Genomic DNA, 26,566 nt, shown 5'->3' on the forward strand with positions numbered 1-26,566 from the left:
CACGAGCATTAGACTGAACAGGCAGAGTATATTCCCCCACATGGGTTCTTTTTCATATATCTACCAGAACTAAAACTCACACTCGTTGTGTCACCTAGCCGGCATTTCCGGATCATCATAAACTCTGCGTGGTAAAATGTTTAAAGCATATGATGATTGTATCAGAGAACTGCGACAATCTCCAGGGGGTCAAGTACTAAATTCCTTTGCAAAAACGGGTTAATCCCGTCACTTCAGCCGCCTGAGCAAGGTGGGTTAAATGATTGTTGACGGAAGCAGGCGTCGACACTTCCCTTTTTGGCGCCCATTCTTTAAGGGGGCGGTGGCATCCAAATCATTTGCACTAGGTTCTAGGTTAGAAGACATCACGAAGGCAGCCGATTGCTCTTCAGATTCCACTTTCAAAATGTTTTACCACAAACCTATTATAGAATGTGCCGTCAGTTGTTGTGGGGCAGCTTTGAACAAGCATAATCCGACGCCTCCGGTCCTGCCATAGCATAAAATATTTTCTAGCTATTGCGACAACGAATTTTCAACTCTATTAAGGACACAGAGGCGAGGATTATCCCACCCAAAAACTTTGTTATGAGATTAATGAAGGTTAATTATAATGGATATGGATATTGCATTCCTATTGCTATTATTTTTCTATCCCTGTTGTTTCTTGACATAGTCTTGATGATAAACTGATTTTACGGGATGTTTTACTTTGCCCCAGGTGTGGAAAACAAACAAGGATGAAGCAGGTGGTTGAACAATCCTTGATTGCTGGTTCGTTGGATTAAAGTTCCTATTCTTGGGTTCAAGGGTTCTGGAGGAGGTCGCAGTTGCATCTCCAATGGTTGGCGAGAGGATCTGTGGTGCGGGGATATCTTGCAAAGAAAGAGAAGTTAAAATGGCTACGACGGACTTTATATGTGGCAGAGAGACATGATTGGATAAATATCGTGATGTAAAGGAAATACCATGTTGTATGTTTTTGATTGTAATTGTTCCAAAACAATTCATTGGCTACTGTGTTTGGGCAGTAAAGATAAACAGAAGCATAATTCTTGCCTCCGTGTCCTTAATAGATTTGAAAATTCTATGTTGCGATAGCTAGAATTTTTTTATTCAGAGCTCAAAACTCAACTATCAAGCAAGAGATAATATCAAAATGTTCTTTAGTACCAGCTGCCTTCTCTGGGTGTTGGACACACTAGATACATGCTGGGCTTTTTCTCAATGAAACTCTCTCCTCCTCCAGGGCCAGACAGACTCCTTTGCGCTCTCCCCCTTTTTTTCTCCCATCAAGCAGGCATTAAGGCACCAGGTAGACCTCCAACTTCTCCATCAAAAATGCAGATTTCAGGTGATGTGCACTCACCTCTGGGACGCCGGCCGACATACAGACAATAGTCCAAGTAACACAGCAGCTCTTTGGGTACTCAACAGAGCACCCCCTTCCTCGATCAAGAACAACTTGGGCCATGACTAAGTGGAGTGGCTTGAATCCCGATGATAAACACAGGCAGGGGATGTGGATCCATTGTCTCAGACTTCAGAACACAGCCTTTGTGGAGAATAATGCTTCTCACAGCAGGTAGCACTGAGGCTGTCTCCTTACTGGGGCACCCAGAATACACGCACAATGAAGTGCGCCTAGCTGTCATCGGCGTGTCTAAAGTGGCAAACGTGGATAGACAAAATGAAAGCCCTGGCCTAGAAAATTCCTCACCTTGAAAAATAAACTGTATCCCTACCTTCCACCCCAACCATCTAATTAAGGCAGTGTTCAGGAGGAACTAATCAACAGCACTTGCTAACAAAGTCTTCATGGAATTAATAAAGATACTTCCATCCTCCTCATTTCAGTGTCTGGGTTTCTATCCTCCTGTCGCAGGAAGGATTACCTGCAATATGACTAAACTGTCAGTAAAAGCTGTCCTCATCTTCCATGCTGTGCCATGTTCAAAACCCAAATAGATTCAAATGGCAAAAATCTCCTATTTCTCTCTCTCTCTCTCCTCCCATCCCATCCCCCCAAGATTCTAGGGTGCACAAAACAGTGAAACTTCACTCAAAAGGGATATCTAGACCACATTCCTATTGCCAGAGATAAGAAGGTCATGTCATGGTAAGGATTCACAAAACACAGTATGCTACCACCACCATTTTATATGCCAGAACTAGGACAAGGACTGTGGTCCTCTGCCCACGCTGAGGGCATGCTTGATGCCCTCTCTGCAGGCCACAGGGAAGGTCCTGGACCTCGCACTATCAGGGAGAGGGCTAAGCCTCTGCAAACACACTAGCTTAGCCTGAGGCCAGAGCAAAAATAAACGTCAGAATACCAGAATACATGCAGTCTGGCACTCACGGCAAGGGACTATGCCCATATGCTGTAGAAAGTGCATTCCAGGCCCAACAATGAGTCCTCACACTTTACTTTCTCCTAATATTTATATGAAAACATCAGTTTTTGTATAGTGCCAATATTTATCATAAGTGCCATCTAAGAAATCTGTCACTGCAAATAAGAAGGCAAACATTATATCAGTGTGCAGCGAATGTTGACAGTTGCAATGAACAGAAGGTACATCATGCTTCTAGGAGCGGAATAACCAGGTCCCACTGTACATGGATCCACAGTGCCATATTAAGGACTTTTGGTGCTTTGGGTCCACATTTGAGGCCCATTGCTTAGAAAAACTCTGAAATTATTATGCATTTACTGCTGGTTCCAGCATCTTGTGATGTCAAGCCACAAAGAATTATAACACATGCAAGTTACACTATCAGAAATAGTAAGCTACAGGAAACAAATGTTTTGATGTTACTTACATTAAATTGTTCGGAGAAGGCGGGAGGGTCCCCACTCTTGACTAGTCGAGATGTTAAACTGGTGCATTCATGATTTCTGCCCTGAGGGAAGACGATTTCATTATTTTTGTGGCACACACACCATCACCCTCCTCCCCAAATTGAAAGTAAGACAGTACAACAAAAATACATGGTATTACACCTTCCCTGTTTTCGTTCTTCTAGAGGTTGAAGAAACAACTGTGTATTGATACTGTCAGCGGAGAAGATCAAATAATCAATGGCTCCTGAACCTTCCAATTCAAGAAGCAACTTCTACTCTCATCACATCCAAAGCCATTCATTATATCAAGATTGAAAGGCTGAGTTGCAAAAACAACAAGGCGATGGATGGAATGTTTGAATTGATCTCAGCCTCAGGCATTCACTCGGGTTGCATCCAAATACATTATTTTTTTGCCCATCATGCCACCCCAGTTTGGACCTAGCCATATGCAAATCAGTCTAGACCCAGCTCCCCATGAGAACAGTCCACCGGGAACTGCCAAGCCAGTTCCTCCATTGACTGGAAACATACATCCTGGGATGGGTTTTGGGGTGCCGCCCTTCATCAGCCAGGCTATCTTGAATACAGTGGCACAGTGAGTCCGGGACTCATGTCTGGGCATGCCAAATGCACTTCGGGTGACAAATGCAAAAAACAAAAAGGTGATAGCAGTGCTTAATTTGTGCTTGTTGTTTCCGGTGCTGAAAACCGGCACTTATTTTTGCTGGCCGGGGCTTATTCTTCTGCCTCAAGCATTTGCTGCGAGCAAAAGACACATATGTGAACAACGGAGGAAGAGAAAAATGAAAAAGCGTCACAGAGGGAGAAAGCAGAAAGGTGCCAGAGTGAGCTGAGGGGCACGGATTAGCTTTAAATGGATTGAAGAAGCCCGAGATGGCTTCAGGATTATGCTGCCTCATTATTCCATGCTCGCACACTTAAATGCAGCAGCTGTGTGCTTAAGAGAATGGCTTTGGGCACCGGCATGTTTTTATTTAAAAATTAAGCACTGGGTGATAGACGGAATGCTTGAATTAATCTCAGTCACAGGCAATCACTAAGGCCGCATCCCAATCCATCGAAAGGCTGAGTTGTCCTTCTCTTGGCAGTGTATTCACAGATCTCAAGATTAACAGGAGATCTTGTGTCCTGTACATTAGAGAAAGATGCGTAAGGAACTTTACCTATATCACTGGCCTAGCAATGTGACCGGTTGGTTACAGACAGATAACTCCTTCAGCTGCAGTAACGCATAGGGCTATAATACAGGGAATGGAGCATGAAATCTACAGGTTACAGAAACATCTCTGTAGCAGATGCATGAACACTGCCAACTCAAAGCTGCCTTACAGTAGAGCCCCTATCAGGTACCACGGAAAACACTCAACCACTTGAGATATTTTACTGACACTTAACCTGCGGCTTGCACAGGATCTGCCACATATTTTCGAAGTACTGAGGCTTCTTGGCTTACCCCCTGCTCTCGGTGCATGGGCCACAGTGTATGATGGATTCATTCGTTTCAGTGGGTTGAAACTGTTGGGTACTTAGGCCCATATTTATACTTTTTTAGCGCCACATTTACGTCATTTTTTGTATGTAAAAGCGGCGCAAACTTGCAAAATACAATTGTATTTTGTTAGTTTGCACCGTTTTTGCGTCAAAAAGCGTTGCAAATGCAGCACTAAAAAAGTATAAATATGGGCCTTAGTACCTTAATTTCTTTAATTTGAAAGGGAGAGTAGCATATTGGTACCCGGGGGAGGTGAGTACCAGCACTACAATATTTCTGTTTAAATCACTAGGGCAGGTCAGAATATGCACCAATTTACTGAAACTGTTAGCTCTGTGTGCAGCAAGCGTCCGTAATAGGATTTATTCATTACAGATCAGGTTTTTTGTTACCGCTTTTGACAGCCTGTGGGAGCGTGCTTTCAACTGGCTAAATCAAAACGCGAAATTATCTTCATGAACCACTTTATGGCTCTTGTGGTTCCACCAGCAGGGAGAAGTGGACTGTATCCTCTGTTTAAAAGAAACCCCAAAGTGTAATTTTGTATCCTAGTTCAGTCCGATGTTTGCCAGTACATCACTGTTTTGACTCATCCTTTAACCTACATGTAGTCTATACCACATACACTGGAAGCCTTGATGTGATCCTACTAATGTGGGGCAATAATGTCTCTTTCAAGCCAGGCAGGGCTTAGCCATAGAGATTCTGGGCTGAGAAGACACTTTATATGTAATACTAGACTGTCCTCAGGTTAAATGGAAAAATACAGCGAAGGTTATGGCCATGGAAGAAAATATGTGCTGTCATCTCAAGTTGTGATGATGAGAATGCTTCTCTTTTAGGTCTGAGGTTTGACAGAACAGCTTTCACACAGACCTAATGCTAACAACAGACACAGAATGGGCTTTTGGTGAATTGCCTTTCTTCAACCAGCCTCTTTCAGCCGTTGGCTCCAGACTTTGTCAGTCACGCCTTTGCTCAGCCCAGTTGTGTGATCATCCCTCACCAAATTCTACTGGCTACTTTTGTCTATCCTTCCACCTCCATCCAAGTGTTTGCATTGAAATACATGAGGGACTACTTTACAACAATAATCCTCCATGTGGCTCCTGCTGGCTCCCTCCCAAGAGTTCCCCTCTGATGTGCCAATCCAGATCACCTGGCAGTGCCAATGCTCGTGGTACTGTCTGTTTCACTGAAGCACTGGTTGCATCATCTACACAAAGCGACACTGCTGCCACTGTGTGCGTGGCATGTAGGGGGTCCTAACAACGCACGGGTGACGGGTAACTCTTTGAGAGCTGGTCCAGGTGTGCACGATAGCATAAAACAGGAACAGTGAGGCACTCAAACTGAGAGAAAAGGGTAAGAAGTGAGCTACAATCAAAGGATTTACCACCAGATGATGAACAAATGCAACATATAGTCCATGAGTCATTGCAAAGAGTTCCTAAGGAGAACCACAGGAAATCAAACAAACCAAATTATCCATGGCATGGCAATATATTTAGTCACAAAGTGTGGAGTCCTATATTCGCAGAAGAATGGATGGTTTTAATTACATTTAACATTTTGAAAGTTTAGGTTGGGCTCTTGTTTGGTGATCAAGGCATTCTGTGGTTGGGGACCATCAACATGTTGTGGACTGGTCTACCCGTGCCATTAGTAAATTTCTGGACAGAAGCCTGCGTCTTCGCTCGAGTCGTAGTGATGAATGGGTTTGAAATTCTGGGTGCAAGGACACTGCAGGATGAAGGCATCTCCAAGGAGTAGAAATCCTTTCTGACGCAAACAGGAGTAGAAGATGTCAGGATATAGGCACAGCTGAGCAACGGCTTCAGCCTGCATCGCCAAAAACTGTGTCCCTGCTTTGCACCTCATCCTACGCAAACCAAGCTAGAGACATCTTGAAGTGAAGATCGGACTGCGTAGCAACAGCTTGGTCCTCACGCGACTCTGGGGCGATGGATCTCAATCACTCCATCTATCTTTTCCTCACTCTCTGCTGATTGCAATCCCTTTCCCTGTGCTTCTCCTATCACTCTCCTTCTCTCCCGCGCTCTCCTCTTCTTTTATCACAGCGAAGGGGATGGGCTGAAACTGTCAGACACAAAATTCCAGTCAAGTTCAGGCAAAGACCACTAAATATGTAGGGGTTGAGAGAGGCACTGGAAGTATTGTGTAAGACGTCTGATGTCACACCTCGAATGCTGTGCCCAGTTCTCACTGGGAATGCATCTATACAGACCAGTTCCGAAGGACACATTAAGAGGGTGCCCTGTAAAGCAGTGGTTCCCAACTTTTTGACTTCTTTGGGCCCCTCCCCCCTTTATCAATACTGGAACTCGGGGACCCCCACTGAGTCATTATTGGAATTAGGGAACCCCCCCAATGGAGTCATTACTGAATGCTGGGGACCTAATCTGTTAATATTACTGAATTTTCCAAGCAGTCGCGGACCCCCCGAGGAGCCTTCACGGACCCTCATGGAACCACTATTGTAAAGGATCGCGCAGGACGATCTAGGGCTGCCTACTGCTTCTTTATTCCTACACATTGCAAACTTTCAAAGCAACAAACAACACGTACTCCCTTTCTCTAACCTCGTGGTCCAGATCCCCTCTGTCACTTCCTGGTCCCTCCCTTCTACTTTCTGTCACCGCCCCCGGGGAGGAGGGACTATTGCAGGGGTCCTTCAAGTCCCCATGGTCCTAGTGCCAGTCTCTGTCCTCTGGTAACATCATGTCACTTGTGATCACATAATGAATACAAAGAACTCTAAATACCGCATCTGGAGGACTCTCTTCAGTATGTAGACCACATTTAGAGATGGAAGCCTTTTTTTTTTTTTTTTTTTTAAAGAGTATTGTGCCCGATTCTGAAGGCTCCCTGTGATTTCTAGCATCTGGTACTGGAGTCTTCTACTTAAGTATTCCCTCTAGTTTTGTAAACCACATTTTGTTATGTATCCAGTTCTGGGGGGACCCGCTTCACATTGTATCCGGTAATGAAGGCCTCAACTGGAGCGCTGAGTTCAAATCAGGAGGCGGCCTCTGTGATACTGTGTCCAGTTCAGGAGGTCAAACTGGAATGCTTGGTCCAGTTCTGGAGCTGGAGGGAGGGAGGCGTGAGTGGTAGGTGAGTAGGAGCATTTATGGCTGCATAAATGTATGAGCTGGTTAGTGGATACATGGGTGATTGGGTGGATGGACTGTTGTGTCAATGACTGAGTAGGCCGATGAACTATAATGTGGAACACGCTTTTATCAGAACCCCAGAGCTGCAGCGTGAATACATAAACGTGTCGTCACGCTGGGCATACTAATGTGTCTTAAGAGACTGTCCCACAAACATGCACTCAAATGCTTCTGATTGGAATAAGGCGATGCACTTTCAACAGGCATGGGGGGGAAGAAGGGGGTGTATTTCTGCACAGCACTGATTTGCATACAAAAGCATCAGAGCGCCATGCACGCAGCAATGTGAGTCCTAGAGCAGCATGCACTCTCGTGGTAGGGTGACCACCCGTCCGTAAATTTCACGGACTGTCCGTAATTTCGCCCTCCCGTCCGTTGTCCGTGATGAAAGTCTTCACGGACAGCATTTGTCCGTAATTTTAGCCTTTCACCTTAAGGACAACGGAGGCAGGGCGAAATTATGGGCAGATCAGTCTCCCCAGCTGGACTGGAAGGCTGGGAGTCTCCTGCGCTCTGAGGGAGGGGCAGACAGATAAGAATCAGACCTACTTGCCAGGGGGTCTCCTTCCCTAAAGACATGCAAATGTGCCCAACAGGAAAATCTGCAAATGCAAAGGGGCTTGAAAACCTGCATTGACTTTACTAAAAGGAGTCACTTGAAGTTTTCTGGTGGCAAAGATATTTCTTTTAGAGAGGTATTGTAATGGTGTTCCAAAGTGAGCTGTGGGGTGTGTGGTTTAGAGTGTTATAACATTTTTTAGTACTAGGTATAAACTGTATATTATTCAAATCTGTATTTGAGAAGCACTTTTTTTTTTATTTAACCGAAATGTATTTGCGCATTTTGTAGCAGCCTTTATTATGATGTAATTGTATTTTTCACAGTTCTTTCAGGTACCTGGGTACCTCATAGTACTAACAAACATTGGCAAAGCCAATAGGTCTCATCTACGAAAGAGTTATTGGCCTTGCTAATGTGTTTTAGCCATTAGCAATGTTGTACACCAGAGTAGCTGCTGTTCAGCATGGCTTAAAGTTAGTGGCATAGTTGTGTGGAGTGGAGTAGAGTGGCATAGGAGCAGTGGTGTAGAGCCCCGTGGTGCAAAGTACAGTGCAGTGGGGTACAGTGCAGTTGTTTAGAGTGCGTTAGCGTAGAGTGCAGTGGTTTAGAGTGCAGTGGCATGGAGTGGCGTGGGACAGAGTAGAGTGGCATAGAGTACAGTGGAGTAGAGTGGCATACAATGGAGTAGCAGAGTGAGCAGTAGTGTAGAGTGGTGCAGTGGCAAAGATTGCAGAGTAGACTGACGTTGCAGGGAGTGCAGTGGCATAGTGTAGAGTGGTGCAGAGTAGAGAAAAGTGCTGTAGAGTGGAGTGATGTAGAGTGGCATAGAGTGCAGTGGCATAGAATGCAGTAGTACATAGTACATTGGTGTATAGTACAGTGGTGGAGAGTGGAACGCTGCAGAGTAGAGTGTCAGTGCAGTGATGTAGAGTGGAGTAAAGTGGCACAGAGCGCAGTGGCGTAGAGTACAGTGGTACAGAGTAGAAGGCAGTGGCGTACAGTGCAGTTGTTTAGAGTGCATTGGCGCAGAGTGCAGTGGCATAGAGTGGCATGGGGTAGAGTTACATAGAGTGCAGTGGAGTAGTGTGGCATACAATAGAGTAGCAGAGAGTGCAGTAATGCAGAGTGGTGAAGTGTCAGAGTGCAGAGTAGACTCATGTGGCATAGAGTGCAGTGGTGTAGGGTGGTGCAGAGTGGAGTATTGTAGAGTGGTGTAGAGTAGAGTATAGTGCCTAGAGTGCAGTGGCATAGAGTAGAGTGGTGTGGAGTGCAGAGTTGCAGAGTAGAGTGTCAGTGCAGTGGTGTACAGGTTCTGGCAAGGCAAGAGAAAGCTGTGCATGATAACCCTGAATGGTGATCCGTAGAATGGTCAGTAGGAAACAATGAGCAGTGCATTAAGCCTTTCTTAAAAGTCTTTACTGGTAAACCCCATCTCATGCAGGGAGGTGGGCAGAAAGCCAGTGAGCCACCCATTGGACATCTGCAGCTGAATAAAAGCATTCTAAGTCCAGAAGATCTAATCCACCCGCAGTCACAGTTAGTTTTAGAGTGGAAAGAGGACCTGATGGCGCCGCAGTGACCAAATCAGATGTGTGGCCTGTCTGAAGAAGGAATGAAGGACGAGCAGGGGAAGGTTTGCAAAATAATACTATCATTGGGGTAGCACACCATCTTCGCTAGTGCCACGTGGCCTCTACAGAAAGCAGAAGAGAAGACCAAATAGCAAACTGGGCTTGGAGGGACCGTTCGCTCTGCCGAGATTTTCATCCTGGAAATCAGTGTAAGAATGGTAGATATTAATCATTAGGTATCAAAAGGTTGAAATCTAAATGTATATAAAGGCAAAAACAGTGTCATATGTCAAAGAAACACTATTCAATTTTAAAATTTCTAAATTTTGTTTGTGCAATTTACATCCCAAATATTTTGAAGATTCTATGTGTACTTGACACTTTGAGATAACCCAGATCTCTAGTTTGGCTTTTGCTCAGTTTCAAAACCATATAAAGACATGGACAAAGCGGGCAATTGCCTTCCACAACCTTGCAAGGGGTCTGGCCCCTGCTCACCCTTCACAAGCACTAACAGCGGATCATTGCGCCAGAGGAGTTTGCCAAGGTGGATGGGTGTTGCTTGTTCAACCACTTGACAGTGCCCCTTCTGTTTTGCTCCTGTGTGCAGACAACTCCCCAGGTGCCCAATACCTTCAAATAGTCTTGGTGGACCCATCTTGTCTGATTTTAGGAATTGTCCCACCTTGTACTTCTCTTCCTTATTTACCCAGTTCTTGGCAACAACCCTTTGAATTACTTGCCGTGGATCTCCCATTTGCTCTCGATTTCATCCTCCTCTTTTATTATCTTTGATTGGTAGTCCGGGCTCCCATTTCTGAGATAAATGTAGAGTCCCGGACATACACTCTAGTGCTGTGAGACCACAGACAAGTTATGGGTACATCACATCCTGACATTAGGTGTGAGACTGTCGCCCACACCATCTGCCCTGCCTCGTTAAGTTGAAAGTCCATGGGCGGTTGGGGTAAGCCAGATGTTTTTGTTCAATTTGTTTAAACTAGAATAAGGTTAATTACCTTAATGTTTCCCAAACTGTTTGCCAGGGGTTTTAAAATGTTCAGAAACATAATCAAAATGTTGCTGTTACTTTCTCTTCAGGAAAGATCGGGTAGATTTGGGTAGGGGTGATGGCCTTGCCGCAGTACTGAAGGGCATTAATTTACTACTGAACAAGGACGTAATGTGACACCTGAATGTAGCATACCAGGAGGCAATCACAAAAAGACCACAGTGAATAAATAGTGCTATGTTAAAAAAGAGTAAATAAATGCACTGACAACATAGTGAGGCATGGCCTCTCTTGCGCGTGTCTGTAAAACTGACGTTTGTTCTTGAATTTTTGTCCTGAATTTTGACCCTTTGTCCTGAATTTTTGTCCTGAATTTTGACCCTTTGTCCTGAATTTTTTATAGTCCTGTCCAGAATTTGCCTTAATGCCAGGTGGTCACCCTATCTCGTGGAGATGTTCTGTGTCCCTTTCTTTCCCAGGAACCATTTTCAAGTGACGTCATGGACAGGAATGGCTCCTCGTGATCCTAGGCGCCCACAATGAAGATGGGCATTATTTTAGTTTCTGGTATGTTGGATCGTGAAATCCCCAAGGCTAGGATCTCTAGTTTCCTGCGGTTAAGTGTGAGTAGTTCACCCTCTGTCTGGGGCAGGGCAACATGACATTTCATTCAGGATGACCCTGGGCAGTGGACACGTCATTCATCTGCCTTCCAATCAGAAGCTCGGAAAGTGAAAGGAGGCCGGAGGGGGCCTTCCACTAGCCATGAAAAAGGAGATTGAATATAGTCATTTTGAGAGGCAGGGAGCCTATTTCCTGGAAAAGCGTTTTGTTTCCAGAAAACGCCGGTTTGCGCGCTGGTGATTCCACGTGCACGGGGAATGTTCTTTAATAAAACTGGGGGTATTTTGTGTGGTGTATTTTGCTATAATGTATCCGTAGAATGCTACTTTGAAGGTTCCGGATTTCTAAATCGGAGTTTATCTACAGTAAAGAAACAAAGTTACAAATTAAACAAAAATCGTGGTAGGCAGGGCGCCTTCAGACTGGGAAAAGGGGAAGTTAGTTTGTTACAAATAGTTTGTGGGTCGCTCAGTTGCCGGAATATGTGTTTTCTTTAAACATCTAACGAAACGCCACGGGCAAAAAACGAACAAAGCCTGGAAACCAGCTGAGCAACTTTATCACTGTCCAGTCCACCGACATCCGGAAAGGCCTACACGTCTGAAATCCAAAGTAAGGATAGGCCAACTTAGCTTTCATCCTTCTGAGGTCCACGGGGTGCCATCAAACTGCTGAACAATAATAATAATACCTTATTTACCGCACACACACACACACATATATATATATATATATATATATATAATGTTATTTGGGGGGACCAGAATTTTAAAACCAAAAACCGGGACAATTAATGAAAATAGATGAAGAACTACACGTTTTCTTCAACAGAGTGCTCATCAGCAAGAATTACAGACGAGGCACTAAGAACATAAAGAAAATGCTATTTTTAAAGCCAGAGTAATGCATAGTAATTGATTTGCTTTATTATAACACCTGATAAGTATCTCTGTTTTGGAAAACAAAAAAAAATCACACATATATATATATATATATATATATATATATATATATATATATATATATATATATCACACAATATTATCTAATTTCATTTATTTCAAGTGAATCTTGGATCATAGACTTGAATATTGATGTCAAATGTGCAATTGCAGAGGAAGTACTGAAAGACCAGATGCCCAAAAGACAGACGACTGCCTCCCCAAGAACAAATATTCACGGTTTCTATTGCCAAGAGTGAAAAACGAATTACACGACTTCAAGACAAGTGCGGACGCGTAGGTGGTACACTAGTGCCACACCGTGGCCATGTGAGATACTGCCAAAAAAGAGACGAGCCCAGAATTTCTTAGAGCCTTTCACGTGCCCCACAGTTAGTTGTAAGGGCCAGGGACATCTTACAGATTTCAGAGGCCCTGTGCAAAAACGTATTTTGGGGGCCCAGCCCTACCAAGCTTCCCAATTCTTTGCGTGATGCGCTGCTCTAGGCCAGGATTTTTAGTGGAATTCTGAATTGTAGTCTTGTTTATCCCATTATAAAACATGACTTCAAGTCCCAGAATTCAAAGGAAAAAACCTGGACTGGAGCAGCACATCACGTGTAGGCCTGGGGAACTTGGATGCTATCGGGGCCCTTGTTCGTAACAACTTTGAATTCATGATCCGATTTCAGCTCTTTAATACCCTCTTTGACCAGGTCACTGAAATACACAGCAGCGCTTCATGTGTAAAGCAATAAGTGCTAGGGTCCACAGTTCTGTTCAGAAGTCTGGCGCTACTGAATGTCAGGGCTGCTGAATACCAAAGATGCATAGCTTTGATTCCACCTTATCGCTCTTTCGCCCACCACCAGGCACTTTCTGGCCGCTACACTGACTCTTTCAGGTTCTTCTTCTTCCCCGCTTTCTCCCCTTGTCACTGTTTTCCTGTCTTTCTCTTCCTCCTCTTCCCCCTTTTGTGTTTGTCTCCATCTTGTTCTGGATCAGAGTCTGATGAGGAAAAATAAGTGTCAGTCCCCAAAAATGAGTGCCACTGGGCCACGCCTTCAGCCTCTGGCTCAAAATGAGCAGAGGGAAGGGAACTGACAGAGCAGTGAACATCACTTCAGAGACATTTTAAGGGATGGGCAAAGTGGACAATTGCATGGCCCTACCAAATTCCAAGGGGGCCCCCAGGAAAAGGACACTCTCTCCCTCTCTAGCTCACCTCTGCTTCTATATCACCGCCTCGCTTATTCTCGCTGCCCATCTACCCCTATGACTCGGGTTCTCTTTGCCTAGAATTATTTTAAGGATTTCTGGGTCCTCAGGAAAGATGCAGTTCAACAGTTTTGTGTGACCTCTGTTTGAAAAAGTTTGTTTGACTTCCCACGGGCTTCAATTAGGTGAAATACGTAATAAAATTAAAAATTGTTATTAACGGGGGCCCCAGAAATATGCCTTACTCAGTGCCCCAAAAATACTTTAATGGATCCTGAATTACTGGGGGGAAATCAGACACTAGATCGCACACCTAGTGGAGATTGCACAAATACCACTCACACATGAAATTTTATTTTTTGAGGTACAGGGAGATGAAGTGATTTGTCCAGAAACACACAAGTGCCGAGACAGGCACCCCAACCTGAGGCCCTAGATCAAAATCTGCTACTACTAGGCCACATTTACTCCAGAAAAATGACATCTCAGATTTTAAAAATCCACAAGTGCAGAGTCTGCGAATTAGATGTGAAATTAACTAATCAAATTGCTTATTTTGCTCGCAAACAAATGCTTTGGTGCACTGATGTTTGTGAACCAAGCTTGTTGGCCTGGAAAGAGAGTGATTGAGGCATTTGAAATGTATTGCAGAATTACTGCACCCACCACCAAGAACAGATCCATGTCCCTCCTGGGACCTCCTAGGCTGAGGTTAAGTGTGTGTGTGATCTTTTAAAATGAGTGTTTGGTGCGTGCGTGCATGTTTGAATGTTATGAGTGTTGCTAATGGATGTGCGTGCATGTGTGTGAATGAGTGTGTGTGTGTGATCTTTTAAAAATGAATGTTTGGTGCGTGCATGCATGTTTGAATGTTATGAGTGTTGTTGATGGATGTGCGTGTGTGTGAAAGAATGAGGGTGTGTGTGAACTTTTAAAATGAATGTTTGGTGCGTGCGTGCATGTTTGAATGTGATGAGTGTTGTTAATGGATGTGCATGCGTGCATGTGTGAAAGAATGAGTGTGTGTGTGCTTCCCACCTGCCCCCCTCCCTCCTAAAGCTGCCGGCCGCCACTGCTAGCAGGGCTGTGCCAATCGCATACTGAGGGCATGGGGTTGCCCCTCGAGAGCATACTTAATTCCACAAAGCCCTTCAGCATCAAAATCAAGGCATGCGACTGGCTCTGTCCTAAACCCATTAAGCCGCATAGAGACACCAACCTGACCAGTACATGACTGTGCGCCAGCCTGAAGAAGCTTCATAGAGATGTCAGTCTTGTGACTACCTTCGCCCCAGCCCATGAAGCACCAAGGAGACAGTAGCCGGACACATGACTGACCCTGTCCTGGCCCTAACCCTCTTCCTAAGCACTGGCATGTCTTGAAGCGGTCCTGTTTGCCTGAGTTCCTGACCCCTCGCATGCTGATGACCAAAACTTCCCAGGTGAACCCCAGGGGCACCTGCGAGGTTCAAGGGGCCTGCTTTATCTTTCTGTAAAAGGCGCACATTCCATTGCCTGTTCCAGCTGTACTTATATTGTACAACTGTTTACTTTCATTGGTCTCTTCTACCCTTTCCTTGTAGCCTTTGTTAGTGTAAACTTATGCACGGGGCTCTGTTGTTAGCAATAATTAACACGTGTTGGCTGTTGTATTCCTGGACTCATGATGGCTCTTCATGAATCATTTGGATAAATAATAAAATTGCTGCTATACAGTTACTACAAATTGGTGTTTTGACGTCTACAAGAAGAAGGAATGGACCTTTGTGGAGTGCCCTGGTTTAACAATATTGAATTAACAGAAAGTGCATGTAGGGTGTTAGCTCGTGCTTGGGGTGATGGATGGGGATTGCTTCTTGGGTGGTGTGCCTCTGGGAACAGAGAACGTGAACAGCCTGGAGCTTTACTTCAGGGACTACACAAGAGGACGCCTTCACATAAATAAACACTCATCAGAAAAAAATAAAACTAGTTGCACAGTACAATAACAGTAGTTCAAGAGGGATAAATGTGGGAGGCTTGCTTGCTTGAAATAAAAAAACACAAACCCTTTGTGAGACAGTCAATGGTTGGCCAATCTAGAACAATATGTATGTAGCAATTTGGCCTTGCACTTTCTATGGATAATTTGTATAATGTGTAGTCTGTATATGAATAATGTGAGTTACTCGTGGCGTCCCTAACATTGTGTACGCTCTAGTCCCAATGTTATTCAACTGTTGGTTTTTCTCATTATCCCAATAAAAATGATTTGAACACAAAAAAAACCACCTTTGTGAGACAGTAACACAAGACTAAGGGGCTGGAATCATACACATTTCAGGTGTGGGCTGCTGATGAGTCCGTGGTCACCCGGGGCAGGTACAGTTTCCCAGCACTCCCTGAAATCGAAGGAAAGGCAAATGTAGTCATCAAAGCACAAATCGCCTGCTTTTCTTTCCACGCCTCTACCTCTGGATTTCCATCAGTAAACCAAGCCAAGGACTGTTTTACTTACATAGCAATCCGTGCTGTAGGGAATAATCTCATGTGTTCACAAACAAACAGTGGTCTGAACACTGTTATTTCTAGCTGTTTCCATCAATAAAGGATGAAAGGCTGAGACAGCCCAACTAAGGGTTCCAATCAATGATCTATACATTTAACAGGGACTCTGAGCTACCCTTTCCATCCTACGTGACACTGCACATGGTGGGGTACAACCAGTGCTTAATTTGTAACTAAAAACGTGCCGGTGCACAAAGCTCTCATCTTAAACCCGCGGCTGCTGCAATTAAATGTGCGAACACGGAATACTGAGGCGGGGTAATCCCGAAGCCATCTCGGGCCTCTTTAACCCATTACAGCAACTCCCTGCCCCTTCAGCTCACTCTTGCAGCTTTCTCCTTTCTACCATTGTGATGCTTTTTCATTTTTCTCTTCCTTCATATTTTCCGTATGTGTCTTGCTCACAGCAAATGCTTGAGGCAGAAGAATAAGCGCCGGCCCTCAAAAATAAGTGCTGGTGCTCAGCACCAGAAACAATAAGCACAAATTAAGCACTGGGTACAACTAGCATACCCGCTGCCTCTCAGCATCACACTGCTTCCCCTCTCCCTCCACTCACCAGTGACCATGGATGGTACCCGTTTGGCCAACAAGACTTGGGACCAGGAGATGACTGTCTAGTTGTTACATTTAGAACTCGTGCTTTGCCCTCCACCCCGCCTGCCTACAGCTGATTTCAGATCATTATCAAACAACAAGCAATATAGTCTCTTGGAAGGCCACTGATGGCTGGTACTGACTGCGAGTTATGATTTTTTTTTTCACGCCAAGGGTGAGAACAAAAATGGAGAGCCCGATAGGGACCTGCCTTAGCACCTGGTTTTCAGAAATGCCGGTGTGCTGAGCACCGGCAGAACCCGGCCCACTTAAAACCATGGCAGTAGTGTACATCATTTCAGTGCTATGTACTAAAAAGAGTGCTACACACTTCAAAAGTAGCAACTTTCTTGGGTGTTCATAAAACACAAGAAAGTATGTTTTCTCACTTAGCTGAGAAGGACCCAACATATAGATCAGGGATTATCGGGTCAGAAATTGTAGGGACGTGGACTGTATTTTCAGTATTTAAAGGATTTGTGTGTTACGAGGAATTCTAAAACAATTTGAAAACAGAGAAAGAAAACATTTAGAACATTATTTCACAACGTTTCTAATGCTAGACTTTCAAGGATTAAAAACTGAAATCATAACTGTAGAAACAAGACCCTGCTTTTCTCCATTGCCGGGCCCTCTGTACCACTAAGATAGTTAAGAATCTGTGTATTCCCTTGACCCAGGTCTTTCATTTACTGCTCTAATCAAATATATGCAGCTCTGGAGAATTCTTCCTCCCTTGCAAACAACCAAACTAAACCCACAAGATGCCCTCTAAGGGGGTCTAGGCTGCTGACACTTCTCTTATGGTTGTCTTTTTAAGAATGTTAGACACAGGCTTCAAAATCAGGATGGAGAGCCGACTTCATCAAATTAACACACTAAAGACACTCTATTGGGGAAGGAGCTTCGCACTGTGAAAAATGGTGGCTCTTTGTTAGAGCTGCTAGGACAGAGGTGAGGCCGCAGACCTTACTGCAACCCCACCTACCTCTACTAGCTTCAATGCCAGCTTTGGTTACCAGAATCATTGGAGCAATGTCTGGGAGTTGAATTTTTATCCATGGCTGTCTCCTTTGACATGATTCTCTACTGCTTTACAAGTGCGGTGCCCAGTGCAACAGAAGATGGCAGCTTACTGTTGGGATGTCTCTAATGGAGAGTGAGATCGTGGATCACCTAGTTTCTCGCGGTTTTGCATCATCCTGCATAGACACAAGTTTTTATTAGCACTAAAGGCATTGTTATTACAATAAACTGATAGCCCTTACATCTCCGTACTCACCGTGGTTTTGAGTCGCATCGGACATATATATGTAATGGGAGGCCTCCGGAGATGGCAAGGAAACAAAGCTGGACTTCGCGGGAAAGGATTGGGTGTTCTATGTTTGAGCCCCGAAGATGGAAACAGAGTCACGATCCACCTTTCATATCCATGCTTACCTCCTTTTCACCAAATCGGTTTGTGGCAATCTTGATATGCTGCAACTTCACTCTCTATAATTTAATACGCCGGAATTCTTGATCGCTAGAGGGAAACGGTGCTACTCAAATCAGGAGATAGTGGTTCAATGGTAAAGCTTCAACACTGGGGGCAACTGTAGATTGTTCAGCTCCTCGCCACTTAGTTTTGTGCTACACAGCTCTTTCCAAAAAAGTAAATAGAACTATCATATTAAAAAAATATTTTCTACTTAATCATGGCCACATTTGAAATGACCTTTAACTGTGTCGGATTTGCAAGGAATGGTAACCCTTGGAAATTCTGGATCAGTTCTTATGAATATAGAGAAGAAGGCATAATTATAGACACTTTTTACTGTCTACAATGTCTTCGCATGAAAACATGATCTACTTAATGGTTGTGCACTGAAAGGACTATTGCGTAGATTTATTCTAAGTGTGGATACACAAATAAAGTTAAGGAAAAGAGAAACAAAGAGAAATGTTGACATATATGGTTACAGCCCCTGACAAACTATTGCTACTATATAATTTTGCGCACTGCATATAGGACAAATTATAGTTCTCCTTCATGAAGTAAGGTGGTATTGCTTAATATCCTTTCTGCACTTAAGACTCCATCAATCTTGATACCCTGAAAATGAGGTTCTTGAGATCATTCGATCATTATCAGTAATGGAATAAAGTCTAGTTCCACTGATTGCTTATCCTGGGAACAACATTTATTTTGTTGCAGGAATCAATAGGTCTAATATTTTAAGGATTGTGTACCTCCATTATCTATGGCAGTTTTCATATTAAAAAAATCTGACATATTAGACAATTGTCATGTAGTGCGGCTTTAATGTCAAATCTTACTAATAGTAATCCATTGAATACGATGACAAGTTCCTCAGATATTCCCACACAATCCATGGATGCTTTACTCAAAGAACTACTTGACATTACAAATTTGATTTCACCAGTAAACACAACAGTTTCTGCAAATACTCTGGAAGAACAGGCTTTAAGAGAGGAAGTAAATCAATTTCAGTCCCATATGCAAACAATGGATGGCCATCTCACAGAAGTCGAATCCCGCCTTGATAACACTCCTGATGTGGGTCAAAGCATTTGGTATTTACAATAAAAAATGATCGATCTAGAAGACCGTAGCAGAAGGGACAATATTCAAATTTAAGGTCACCCAGAACAAACAGAAAAAGATGATATCTTAAAACTTCTGACTAACTTAATCCCCACTTTAATGAACATCACCTTCACGTTTCAACTCGATTTCCATTGTGCTCTTCGTGTGCGTTCAAGAACCTCAAATCGTTCTACACAACCTCGCCATATGTTAGCCTGTTGTCTACGGCACCAACATGATTGCAAAATTATTACTGAATCCAGGAAACATGGTTCTTATGTATACAACAAATCATTATTACAGCGGACTTCGCGGCAACCAATCTCAAAAGGAAGCAATATTTAGCACTACATCTTAGACTGAAAAAAGAGACATTAAGTATGGTCTTTTGGAACTGGTGATCATGATTGTAACTTTTCAAGGAAAAAACAAAGAATACACTGACCCTCATGACTTAGAAGCTTTTTTGAACAATTTAGACGAAAAAGAGTCTGAAATGGAACATAAATCCTCCTCTTCTCTGCCTGCACGGGACCCATCAACTTCTTCTACATCAGACGCAGATGGCAGAGGAAACTGTTCAACATACTTGATCTCATGGTGGTAAACTAAAAGCCTGGCAGAACTCACAACCTAGAGATAAATCTAGATCACCTTTGATATCTTTATCATACTTGAGTTATTTAAGGTACTGACATTACAGTTTAGTTGATTGTAATATGTTGAATGCAATTTAATGATTTTTTTTTTTTCCAATAGAAAATGCCTAATTTATATATATTTACAAATGTTTCTTTTTTTCTCTTTTAATTATTCTCAATGGTGAGACTGTGGGTACCTAAATTATTAATCCTTTTCTTCTATTGGTATTGCCATCCTCACCTCCCCCTCATTCCGTGACGTCTAATACTCACTCCCTCGGTTTAAAGGGCTTTTTTTCTTTAAAGTGTACATTGTCAACTTATCACTCTGTGTTGGACAATATTCCCCCATTGATTGTTAATGCTTATAATAATTTACTGATCATACTTCTGATTGGTTATCACTCTTTAGATCCTTTTCTTAATCTTTAGTTTTTTCCTAATCAGACTATAAAATACAAAAAAATAATTTTGATTTCTACACATATTTTCTTTACGGTTATATTTGACAAAGGGCCTGATTTAGATCTTGGTGGAAGGGTTACTCCGTCACAACGGTGATGGATATCCCGTCCGCCAAAATCTAAATACCATAGAAAACAATGGCAATTCGATTTCAGCGGACGGGATATCCATTATTGTCGCAACAAAGTAACCACTCCACATAGATCAAAATCAGGCCCTAAATCTTACTATTTGACATATTCAGAGCTCATAGTTTATTATCAATACTTTTTCCTCAGTTCACCTTTTATGCTACCATCTCTCAACAGTTGCAGTATCTATTTTTTACGTTTTCTCCTTTCTTTTTTCTACCCTTCTAAAAAAACACTTTTCCTCTTTTCTTGCTTCAATGTTTTCTTTATTATGCAATCCAACCAGGTAAGACTACTAAAGATTGTTTCTTTAAGTGTTCATGGTCTCACACATTTATCAAAAGGAAAAAAATAATTACTTTTCTTGGTAAAAAAAAACTGATATAGCATTAATTCAAGAAACTCATCTTATTGCAGTAGAAAGTGATAAATGATAAAAAGACTGGGTTGCACATGTTATACATGCAAGTATTACTTCTAATGAGTCTTCTGCAGATTGTACCCCTACACGAAAATGTGGTGTTGCTATCCTTTTTAATACAAATCTACCTTATAAGATCATGCAAACCTGGGAAGACTTAGAAGGAAGATACATGTTTACCAACATTTGCATTTATAACACTTTTTTGATCACTGGATCAATTTATCCCCCTCCTGATTCGAAACAACCTATATATCTCAATTTAGTAGATTAATATCTTCTTTTCGACCCACTCATATATTATTGGGAGAAGATTGGAATGTAACTATTGACCCCTTTGTTAATGTATCATGGGAACCTGATACCCACAATACCAGTGACAGACATATTCTACGTGATCTCATTAAAGATTATGCACTTCAAGAACCATGGGAACTACTACATCCAAATGAAATGAATTACATTTTCATATACTGTCCACATTCAATCCGGACGAGAATTGAATACTTCTCTATCTCCCCTGCAGTCTTATACTGAGTATCAAATACTGATATAATCCCATGTAGTCTTTCAGATCGTGATCTCATAGACATACACTCAGACGTAGGATTGTCCCAATCCCCAAACACCTCAAGAAAAAACGAAACCATGTTTACATGTTGATCAATTTCTAAAAGATCATGAGAATTTGGTTACTAGGGCAAGTACATTATGAGGCGCAGGTAAAGCTGTTGTAAGAGGATTGATTATGAGAGACTCAGCTCTTCTTAAAAAACATATAACTAATGCTAGGTTAAATCTTGAAAGAGAAATCTGCATTCTTACAGATAAGTATTCTCAAACAGAATCTCCAGATACATTGAGAAAAGTACTTCCCACAAAATTCAAACTCAATAATTTTTATACCTCACATCCTGAAAAATGCTTATTTCCTATCTGTCAGCGCATTAAGAGGGGAAAAGGCTGGGAGACTCCCATCTTATCAACTGCACCAACAAGAATCTTCCAGAGTAATCATTGCTATAAAAAAGTCTAATGGAGATCTACTTACTTAACCCTCTGAAATATTGTCACAATTTCAAAATGATTATGAGTCACTCAACTCCTTTCTTATTGTTTAGATAATAAGGATGAAGACACCTTTTTTGGAAAGATCAATCTTCCAAAATTAACTCGGGAACAAAGAGAAAGCTAAAAGGGGGAAGTTACAATGGAAGAAATATTTAAGGCTATTAAATGTACTGCCACTGGTAAAGCTCCAGTGGAAGATGGTTTCCCCATTGAATTCTGCAAAACTACTAAAACACACACTGTCCCAATTATGAGATCAGTTCTTAATGAAGCATTACGCTTGGGATATTTACCTTCAGACTTTCTACGTGCCCGTATCACTGTAATTCCTAAACCCAGCAAGGACCCCTTAAAATGCTCTAGTTATAGACCAATTTCATTGATAAAACTCTGATGTTAAAATGCTGGCAAAAATCTTAGCTACTTGACTTAACTTGGTTATTACATCCCTCATCCACCCTTCCGAAGTTGGTTTTATTCCAGGTCGCTCTTCCTCCTACCACCTTCATATAATTTTACATTTGTTATGGCAACTACGTATTAATACAGAAGACCATGTACTATTGTTCTCAGATGCAAAAAAGCTTTTGATAGAGTGGAATGGGGATATTTGTTTGGAACCATGGAAAGAATGGGCTTTGGAAAAGACTAACACTCTAACTAAAGGCATGTACTATTTTCCTACTGCTGCTATTGCATGTTATGGTTTTACCTCCCCATACTTCAATATTTACTGCGGCACAAGACAGGGATGCCCATTATCTCCATTGCTATTTCTTCTTGCTCTTGAACCATTAGCCATCGCTATAAGACAAAATACAAATATAAAAGTTATCACATGTCCTGCAGGTGAAATTAAAGCCTTTTTTATGCAGGCGATATTCTTTTGACCCTCTCAAACCCAGAATCCCAAGCCACTTCTTTGATTTCTCTTTTGAATCATTTCTCAACTTTTTCAGGTTACAAAATTAATTGGACTAAATGTACCTTTACCTATGACTAATGCTACCACTATTGCTCCTACAGGTGCCCTTCCTTTTAAATGGAAATGCTGTCATCCTAAATATCCTCGGATACTTCTCAATCCTGCTTTGAAAAAGATGATGGTGAATAATTTAATCCATTTTATTGAGCAAATTAAAAGACATTTTCAATGTTGGTCTCTCTTAAACCTATCACTGTGGGGTAGAATACAAATTATAAAAATGAACACAATTCCTAAATTTAACTATACATTCGGCATGATAACTGCAACTACAATTTTTTTTAAGACAATGTCCTACATAATATCTTGTTTTGTTTGGGGTGAAAACAGACCTCATCTAAGTGGCTCAAAGTTACATTCCTCTTCATTGAAAGATGGCTTCTGCCTTTCCCATCTAGAAAATCCCTGGCTAACTCAACAATTGGCCCACTCTATTTATATGCTTTCTACACATCGGAATATTCCACTTTGGGTTACATTTGAAAAATCATTACTTAAAACTAATACTCCTTTTGCTATTTATTATACTAAAAGCCCTTGTTTTACAAAATCTTCATTTGAAAAATCATTACTTAAAACTAATACTCCTTTTCCTATTTATCATACCAAAAGCCCTTGTTTTACCAAATCCTATAACTCTATCATGCATTCTTCTCAGTTAGCCTGGCATAAAGCACATAAATTACAAAATATCATGCTCAATTACATCCTCAAGCTCCATTACAGAATAATGCTGATTTTAAATGTATGGGGAAAGAACTCATTTGGCATACTTGGAGGAAGCATAACATACATACAATTTCAAACTTGTTTACAAAGTAAAATTCTCTAAAATCTTTTGCATCATTAGAAGAGGAGTTTAATCTTCCAGGGTCACAGGTCTATAATTTTACTCAATTAATTTCTAAACTCTATTTTGGACAAATCCCAGGAAATGCTCCTTTATTCACCAACAGCAAAATAGATTCATACTTGGAAAAAGTTCGACGGCACAGTAGCAGGTATGTATATTCTATACTAATCGAATATTCCTTTTCTACTGAAACATCTAATAGCTTGAGATGCTGGTGGTCTTCCCAACTTAACATAACTTTTTCTGACACGGAAAGGACCATACTAGAAAATTATAGCAAAGGTCTTTGAGGCTCCCGCCTGAAAATTAACAATTTAAAAATACTACACCGTTGGCACTGGTCTCCTACTAAACTTCATGCCGCCAATATTAGTCCTAATTCTACATGTTAAAGATGTTGAAACCAAAATTGTAACACAGTCTATATATTATGGGAATGTTAAAAAATGTATTCTTTCTGGTCACACATTAAAAGCTATTTAAAGAAATATTCACCTGTTCGTTTTTCTCTTACTCCTCATTTATCGTTATTACATGATACATCAGGTGTGAAATCCATTTCTAACCTTACCTTTAAATGGCTTTCTACAGCTGTAAGGTTAGCTAAAATCAAGATATTACGTTTTGTAAACCGGATACTGTTCTGACATTTAATTCCTGGTTGAAAGTCATGTTTGAAGTAGTACAATTTGAGAAGATGATATATAAACTGAATGATAATCTACATCATTTTGATTCTATTTGGTGTCCTCTTCTAGAGCTGTAACGCATTTTTGGATTTCCAAGTGTTATAAAATCAATATTATGTTTTCTTTGAAGATATTTACTTGAATTAACATTGAATATTATTATAATAACTTGTCAAATGTTTGAACTGTTTTTTCAAGAGTTGTTTGTGGAATCTACCTCCCAGTTACTTTGGGCCTGATTACAACTTTGGAGGAAGGTGTTAATCCGTCCCAAAAGTGACAGATATACCACCAGCCGTATTACGAGTCCATTATATCCTATTGTATTCATGTTTATTAGTGCTATTTTTTCTTATATTTGAAAATTCAATAAAGAATTGATAAAAAAAGACAGCATTATTCACAAATCCTACAGGAACAAAGGAGGTCCATCACACCTTCAAAAGTGGTCTCCACAGGACACCCCTATTAGGAGCACCTGATATGCACTCGGGTACAATTTTTTGGGGGCACAAGCACCTTGCCTCTGGAGCATCTTAAACCCCGTTTCAGAGTTGAATCTGGCCACTGCCAACTTGGTAAAACTTTTCAAACAGAACTGGTCATGAGCTCAATTGACTGATTATTTTTCCATTGGCCTGTGATTGAAGTATGTCAGATTGGCACTCTCTGCACAACAAGCCAAACAGCTTCTACTAGTCTGCCTCTTGTTGTTTCTCACTCTCTCGCTACATCAACAATCCAAAGTTATCACAAGATGACAGTCAGAGCTTTAAAAAACACCACTATACGTAAATAATGCACATATTATGGCCATAATGCAAACCAAAGATCAGGATGAAATGTGAGGTCACCAATAATCATGAAAACCAGTACTACTCCCTAGGCTAAGGATGCACACCAAAATGTTTAATTGCTAAAGAACTGTTTTAAAATGTACCATAGCTATTAATGGCTTATCTGGTATGCCTGTGCTGTGACCACACCTAGTAATTTACATATGCTAATGAGTCTGCCTTCGATTCTATGTTAGGACCGCAGGTGACCATTATACTGGTGTCATTGTTTTTAGGACTGGTAGCAACATAAATAATATACAATGTTTACGATCAAACATGTGGTACATGGTAGAAGTAGAAACCAGCAACAAGTGACATCTGACAGCCCCCAAAATCCTATGCAACATGAATATTCAGAATACCACTTCCAGGTGTTGTGTATCTTCACTGTGTGTAGCCAAGTTTGTTGTCAATCAGATAGAAAAAAAGCAAGCAAATTTGTTTATTGGAATGAATGTCCATAAAACATTATCAAACAACCCAATAAAAACCATAAAACCACAACCCCATAAAAATAGACCCATATCTGATTAAAATGAAACTAAATGGTTTTGTAAACTCTTTCTATCATTTTTAACGCGGAGTGAACAGGGGGTGCAAGCCTACAGCCACAACAAAAAAATTCATATTCATCAAAAGTGCTATCCCTTCCTGTCTAGGCAAGGCCAGTGGCATAATGAAACTTGAGGGTCCCCCCTGCAAAGTACCTGAAGAGGCCCCCTCCGGACTCACTCAGAAGCTCTCAGGCTAGAGTACTGTGCTGTGGGGCGGCCTGGAGCTCGGCACACCCCCACACTGCAGGGGCTGAGGGAGGCTTTGTTACGCCACTGGACGAGGCTTATATTTAATAAGTAAGGGTTTGAAAGCCTCAATACGAGATGATTTACAATATAGCCAATCAAAATATGGCATATAGACCGCTTCTTCTTTGGAGGGCATGGACACGCCATTCTGCGCTAGCCAGCTTTTAAACCATTCTTGACGAGAGAAAATGAGATTGCAGCCAATCCGGATTTTCAACAATTCTAAATGATAATTTGATCTGCAGACTAAAAGCCTATGGGAAGAGGTCACGTGTCGTAAGGTTTTATATGGAAGACTGATGGAAGATATCTTTGACAAATAGATATCAACGAGATTGGAAGAGACTTGAAATACTGAGACCTTTAATAATTGTTTGGAAGGAAAAAGGTCCCATTTTAAAATCCAGATAGAAAAATCACACTGGGACCCTCCTTTACTAATACT

At 41.7% G+C, this 26,566-nt stretch overlaps 1 protein-coding gene across 2 annotated transcripts in view; it reads right to left on the reverse strand.

The window, feature by feature from the left end:
* LOC138262118 (Krueppel-like factor 8) overlaps nucleotides 1-26,566 on the reverse strand; it is a 693,482-nt gene that overhangs the window by 585,727 nt on the left and 81,189 nt on the right. For both annotated transcript variants that reach the window (XM_069211887.1, XM_069211888.1), the window contains exon 2: nucleotides 2,827-2,907. The gene's annotated coding sequence lies outside the window, so the exon portion shown is untranslated. The remainder of the gene's footprint in view (nucleotides 1-2,826; nucleotides 2,908-26,566) is intronic.

The sequence above is a fragment of the Pleurodeles waltl genome, chromosome 10 (genome assembly GCF_031143425.1).
Source record: "Pleurodeles waltl isolate 20211129_DDA chromosome 10, aPleWal1.hap1.20221129, whole genome shotgun sequence".
Taxonomy (NCBI): Eukaryota; Metazoa; Chordata; class Amphibia; order Caudata; family Salamandridae; genus Pleurodeles; species Pleurodeles waltl.